The sequence below is a fragment of the Giraffa tippelskirchi genome, chromosome 12 (genome assembly GCF_054371585.1).
Source record: "Giraffa tippelskirchi isolate mGirTip1 chromosome 12, T2T-mGirTip1v1.2.pri, whole genome shotgun sequence".
Taxonomy (NCBI): domain Eukaryota; kingdom Metazoa; phylum Chordata; class Mammalia; order Artiodactyla; family Giraffidae; genus Giraffa; species Giraffa tippelskirchi.
Genome location: NC_137286.1, coordinates 50,448,618 through 50,455,212, shown reverse-complemented (window position 1 = coordinate 50,455,212; position 6,595 = coordinate 50,448,618). Strand labels below are relative to the sequence as shown.

Here is a 6,595-nt window from a genome sequence, read left to right as displayed (position 1 = left end):
CTTACAGGATAGAGCTGAGTTCACTCGTGTCATTGTTCATGAACCATGGCAGCCCATGCTGGCCAGAAGTACCTCTCCTGCTTCATGTTTATTGAACCTTTTATGATACTTCCTGTGGTAGACAGACTAATGGCCTCCTGGAGATGGCCGCATCTTTTTCTGTGTGTGAATAAGTTACCTTACAGGGCAGAAAGGACACTGCAGATGTAATTAAGGATCTTGAAGTGGGGAGAGTACTCTGAATTATCCAGGTGGGCCAGTCTAACCACTGGGGTCCTTAAGGACATAGAACGTTTCCTGACTGTGGTGTGTGTGTGTGTGAGTCACTCAGTCGTGTCTGACTCTTTGTGACCCCATGGACTGTAGCTCTCCATGCTCCTCTGTCCATGGAATTCTCCACACAAGAACACTGGAGTGGGTTGCCATTTCCTTCTCCAGTGCATGAAAGTGAAAAGGGAAAGTGAAGTCGCTCAGTCGTGTCTGACTCTTAGCAACCCCATGGACTGCAGCCCACCAAGCTCCTCCGTCCATAGGGTTTTCCAAGCAAGAGTACTGGAGTGGGTGCCAGTGCCTTCTCCGAAGCTCTGCGAGAGCAGGACTGTATTGATTTTCACCTCTGTCCTCAGTATGTAGTACAAGTACTAACACATTGTTAACACCCTGAAGTTGGAGCATACGAACTAGCGAATATAGTGAAAAGGTGTTGCTCTGTCAGGTCCCACTCTTTGTGACCCCCTGGACTGTAGCCCGCCAGGTTCCTCTGTGCGTGAATTTTCCAGGCAAGAATACTGGAGTGGGTAGCCATTCCCTTCTCCAGGGATCTTCGCAACCAGGGGATTGAACCTGGGTCTCCTGCATTGCAGGCAGATTCTTTACCATCTGAGCCACTGGGGAAGCAGTACTTGTATCTCTATATCTTCTAGGATTTTTGCCACATGAATTCCCCAAGCTACTTTTTGAGTTAATGTTTTCTCGTTTTAAATACTTTTTCTGTCTCCTTTTTCCTGTTAACTTACTTTTCTACTGCTCCTGTTTTCTCCTCTAGCTGTTTTTTTTTTTTTTTTTTTTCTTTAATATTTGGCCAGGGGCAGGAGGGTGCACACAGTGTGGCAGGTGGGATCTTAGTTCCCTGACCAGGGATCAAACCTGTGCCCCAGCAGTAGGAGCACAGATTCTTAACCACTGAATCACTAGGGAAGTCCTTCTGTTCCTGTTTTCTTTAACTATGGTGGTTACTTTCCTGTTTTGTTTTGTTTTGCTTCCAGTCAAGTCTGTGTTACATCATTTGCAGGTGACAATTTAGAATAGCATTGTCCCTTAGGAGACAAGCTTGTACAGATACAGAGTCTTATTTTATTTAATCAGTCCTTCTTTACAGGTAGTGTGTACTTCTTTCTCACAAATCTGAACCAAAATTTTACTTAAGTAATTTCTATAAATGAAACAAAATTATTGATTTTCCCACTCTTTTTGTTAAACTGCATTCCGTGTAAATCTAGCATGAATTTCAGGTCCACTTAGGCTGTCATTTATCAACCATAAATTCTTGGTAAAATGCAAGAACAGTATAAAGGTACTAAAGAGTAACCTACAGAATGGATTCTGGAGGGCAGCTGACTTGTGGAAGCATTCAATCCGTGGGTGAATTTCTCATTTTTAAGTTCATAGGAAAGCCCCAGTATTTATATTTTTGGCTAGTATCACCAGAAGGCACAGTTCAGGACAATCACGACCATTGAGCAGGAAGGAACAATTCAGGAGAGGAGAGAGCCCCAAGAGGAGGTGCCCCAAATTCTGTGTGGAAATTCTATTCAGACCCTGCCTGACCCCTGATCCGTGCATGAACAGGGCAGCCAAGCTAAGGCTTAAACTGTAGATGCGGGTTGCCATCCAAAAGGCAGAAGTTTGTCGTCTGAGTTCAGTTAACTGCCTGCTAAAACAACAAAAATAGAGATTCTTTGGAGGAATTAAATAATTCAAAGCCTCTGTAGTATCTAGGATACGTTCTAAAATTACTCAAAATGTGAAGAAACAGGAAAGTGACCCATTCTCCAAAGAAATCTAATCAATGGAGATTGATCCCAGTATGTCCTAAACTTGGGTTGAGGGGAGGAGGGTTTTTAAGCAGCTATCATTACTATATTCAGTTATGTACAGGGAGGTCTACTTGTAACGAAAAACTATGAAATCTCAAAACCAAAATAGAACGTATGAAGAAAACCTGTCTGAAATAAAACTTTACAAGATAAGTCTAACAGAAGAGGATAGACAAAGAATCACTGAACTTTTAGATCAGCAAGAAGAATCTGAAGAACAGAGAGATGAAAGATTGAAACAAATGAATAGAACCACTGAGCCCTGTGGGACAATTTTTAAAAGGTCTGTAATATGCGTGCAGTTGAATTTCCAGAAAGAGAAGAGAAAGTGAATGGGACAGAAGAATTATTTGAAGGAATATGAATACCAGTATTTAGTAAATTTAGTGAATTAACCAGAAATCATTACTCTTTGACATTGTTTATGAGAAGAAAGGGAAAAGGGATGATGACCATAGAGCCCAGGAAGGACTGAGGTGGTCTTGCCCTTCTTTCTCCCAAATGTCTGGTTTTACCTCACCTGACTGATTTCGTCCCTAGAGTGTTTGTTTCTGGGCCTTTCTACACTGTCAGGAGATCAGGAGGTTAAGTTGCAGCCAAGACTGAATTGCACAGAGTGGGAGAATCGAGTGGTTTTTGAAACGTGCCAGGGCTGCTTTCTTGGGGAGGTCTGCAGTGAACACTGGGTCCTTTTGTGTGTGCACTTTGCCTTTCTTCTTGGCTTTCCTTTCCTGCTACCTTCTTGTTTCTGAGAAAGGAGCCTGATACTCTTGAGCTGGACTGGCCACATCAAAGGCAGTGAGTCCTGTTGAGATCCCATCCCAGTCAGCTTTGGCAGAGTCGAGCCACTAGGGAGACCTTTGTCGGGTCTTTGCTTTTCTCTCCTAGATGCCGTAGCTGGGGGCAGGACTTGGAGTCATTTGGTAGTGAGTCAGTGTTAATATGCCTTGACTGAAATGTGGAAGCCACAGTCCTGTAATTCTGACCTTAACCTTTAAAAAAAGCCTGCTAGCATGCTCACATCCAGCTAGTGTTCACTGGTGAGACCGTGCTGACTGTTAAAAGTTTGAAATACTGCCCCAAGCCCTTGTTCCCACTCCTCCTTGCTCCGCCTGCCTGTGGAAACCACGCTCCCTGAAGCTGGCCACTGCCGACTCATCTCCCTGTGACCCATCAGCCAAAGGGTTCAAGTCTGGCATGAGGGCTGGGTGCCTCTGTTAGACTTCATCAGACTAGTGACTTCCTTGGCCATAAATTTTCCAGCATCGGCTTGTCTGTCGCTCTAGTTCCTGTGTCCATCCGTGTGAGTGCACCAGTATGTGTCCTATATAGGCGTTAGAAATTTGGGGAGATCGTGTGGTCTAAGGATTAAAAAGGAGTTTTGGAGTCAGACTGACCCCAGAGTCTACCAGTTTTGAGCAGGATGTCTTTAGATAAGTTCCTTGAACCCTGACGTCCATTTTCTTGTAGAATAGGGATAATACCTATTGAAGCTTAAAGTAATCTGTATATGATAACTAATTTAATTTAATTTAATTTATTTGATTTAAATAAGATAATATGGTAATAGGCGTCTTGTTTTTTTCATCATAGCTATTAGGTCATCTCTAATTTTGTACGTTTTTGTGTAATTCTGTTTTAAGTAATTAATTTTACAGGAGGACTCAAAAACCGATAGTTTTTCTCTTTCTTACCTATCTTTACAGAGAGTTGACTGGTGTTCAGAGGTACAATTGGGTTGCCCAAGAATATGCAGTAATTTTGGAGCCCAAGAAAATAAAGTCTGTCAATGTTTCCATTGTTTTCCCATCTATTTGCCATGAAGTGATGGGACCGGGTGCCATGATCTTTGTTTTTTGGATGTTGAGTTTTTAAGACAGGTTTTTCACTCTCCTCTTTCACCTTCGTCAAAAGGCTGTTCAGTTCTTCTTTGCTTTCTGCCATAAGGATGGTGTCATCTGCATATCTTAGGTTATTGATACTTCTCTCTTGACTCCAGTTTGTGCTTCATCCAGCCCAGCATTCTGCATGATGTACTCTGCATGTAAGTTAAATGAGCAGGGTAACAGTATACAGCCTTGTACTCCTTTCCCAGTTTGGAACCAGTTCGTCGTTCCATGTCCAATTCCAGCTGTTGCTTCTTAACCTGCATACAGGTTTCTCAGCAGATAGGTAAGGTGGTCTGGTATTCCCATCTCTTGAAGAATCTTCCAGAGTTTGTTGTGGTCCATACAGTCAAAGCCTTTGGCGTAGTCAAGAAATCAGAAGTAGATGTACTCTGCTACCATTCAGATACAGATTAAGTACAAACCTCTTTCCTTTCAACCCAAGGACACTGTGACTATTAAGCAGCATGTATTAAATAACACAGCAGATCTGTTCTAATAACCATGCATATAAACTTTGCCCAGGACACCTTCGATCCTAAACAGAAAGTCTCAGAATATTAGCCTGGGGATTATAGTTTGTTGTATAGGGGAATAAACTGATGCCTAGAGAGATTAAGTGGCTTGTACAAGGTTTTTCCAAGTCCTTACCTAGCTTACAGATTTTTGAAAGTAGCTTTTCCCTGTTCAAAATAACTTCTCTCCCGCCTCTCTGCCTTTGCTGTTATAACTAATGAAGTCGGTGTGCCCTAATCAATTTTTTAGAGATATTTGTCTTCCTGAGTTGTAGGAGTTCTTTATATATTCTGAATACATGTCCTTTGCCAGATGTTTTCCAAAGAACAGAAAGAAGTTACTGATTTTGTTAGCAGTTACCCGTTTTTTTTTTTCTCTCTAGTTAATGTTTTTTGTGTTCTGTATGAGAAATCTTTGCCAAACTGAAGGTCACAAGCATTTTCTCATGTGTTTCCTGTGAGAAATTCTCTTAGATTTAGGTTTGTGGTCTGTTGGAGTTAACTTAACTACAGCTGATGTGAGGTAAGAGTTGACATTCACTGTTTGCTTATGGATACCCACTTGTTTCAGCGCCATTTGTTGAAAAAAACCCATCTTTTCCTTCCTGAATACCTTGACCCATTTGTGTGTGGGTCTTTTTCTGGGCCGTCCTATTTCATTGGTCTTCATCTCTCTCCTTAGACCAGTACTACCCTGTGTTAGTTAAAATAGCTTGATAGTTTTGTAGTTAAGTCTTGAGGACTGTAGTGTAAACCCTCCAACTTTGTTCTTTTTCAAAATTCATATGGATATTATAGATCATTTGCATCTTCACGTGCATTTTCAAATCATCTTGTTGATTTCTGTAATAAAGAATACTGCTTTTTATTGCTTTATTGGAAATGCATTAAATCTGTAGCTCAATTTGGGGAGAGTTGGCATTGAACTATGATGTGTGTATGTTGGTTTTTTTTAATGTTTTAAAATATCTTATGTATTTTTTAAAAGCATATTTTAAATTACAACATTTTGTTGAATTTATACTTAGTATTTCATGGTTTTGGTACTGTTATAGATGTTTGAAGTTTCAACTTCCAACTGTCTGTTGTAGCATGTAGAAATATAGTGGATTTTTGATAATGAGGTAATGCCATTTTTCTATTTTATTTTGTTGATGTGGTGAATTTGCAAAAGCTAAACCAACATTGTATCCCAGGATAAACCCAGTTGGGTCATTGCATATTATCCTTTTTCGTATTTCCGGATTTGAATTAGTAACATTTTACTAAGGGTTTTTGTGTCCGGGTTGATGAGAGGTTTGGCTTGTATGTTTTTTCTTATAGTGTCTTTGTCTGGTATTAGTATCAGGGTAATGTAAGTAAAGGAATTTAGAAAATCCCCACACACCCCTCCATATTTTGATATTGATGTCTTTTTTTTTGTTTTTGCTTACCTTTTTGGTACATGTCACTGATGCCATCTGGGCCAGCTTTCTTTGTGATACATCTTAGCTAAGAATTGAGATTCTGTAATAGAAATGGGGTGATTCTGGTAGAGATGTGCTGATCATGGTAGTTTTAGTTTTCCTCTTCCCTGATGACTGATGATATTGAGCATATTTTCATGTGCCTCCTAGCCATTCATGTATCTTCTTTAGTGAAAAAGAGCCATTTTTAGTTGGGCTCTTAATATTGAGTTGGAAGAGTTCCTTAGAAATCCTGGATGTGAGTGATTTGTGGGTATTGTCTTTGGCTTCTCAGAGGTAAAGCTATGAATCTTAGTCAAATATAAAATGAACATGTGTTGAAGATTTTATCTAATTCATTTATTAATGAGGTATCCAGCAAGATGTTAAATGTGATATATGATTGCACATATCTAGTAATTTTTTATTGTATGTTACACATTCTGGATGATATGTTTAGAGACTGGTCTGTTTTTTATCTTCTTCTTAAAAGTGTTAACTTGTTCTGACAGGCAGCTAATTGAATTGGACTTAAACTCCTACTTTAATTTGATCTCTGCTCAGTTCTTTCAGCCTCACGGATTTGCTTTTTGCCGGAAAGCTTGCGACTCAGTATATGTACAATTCAGGGGACTGCCAAGGATTTGGGGAAA

The 6,595-nt window shown here is 40.2% G+C and overlaps 1 protein-coding gene across 11 annotated transcripts in view; it reads left to right on the top strand.

The window, feature by feature from the left end:
- The window catches only part of AKAP13 (A-kinase anchoring protein 13), a 318,012-nt gene that overhangs the window by 61,197 nt on the left and 250,220 nt on the right, over positions 1 to 6,595 (top strand). The window lies entirely within an intron of this gene.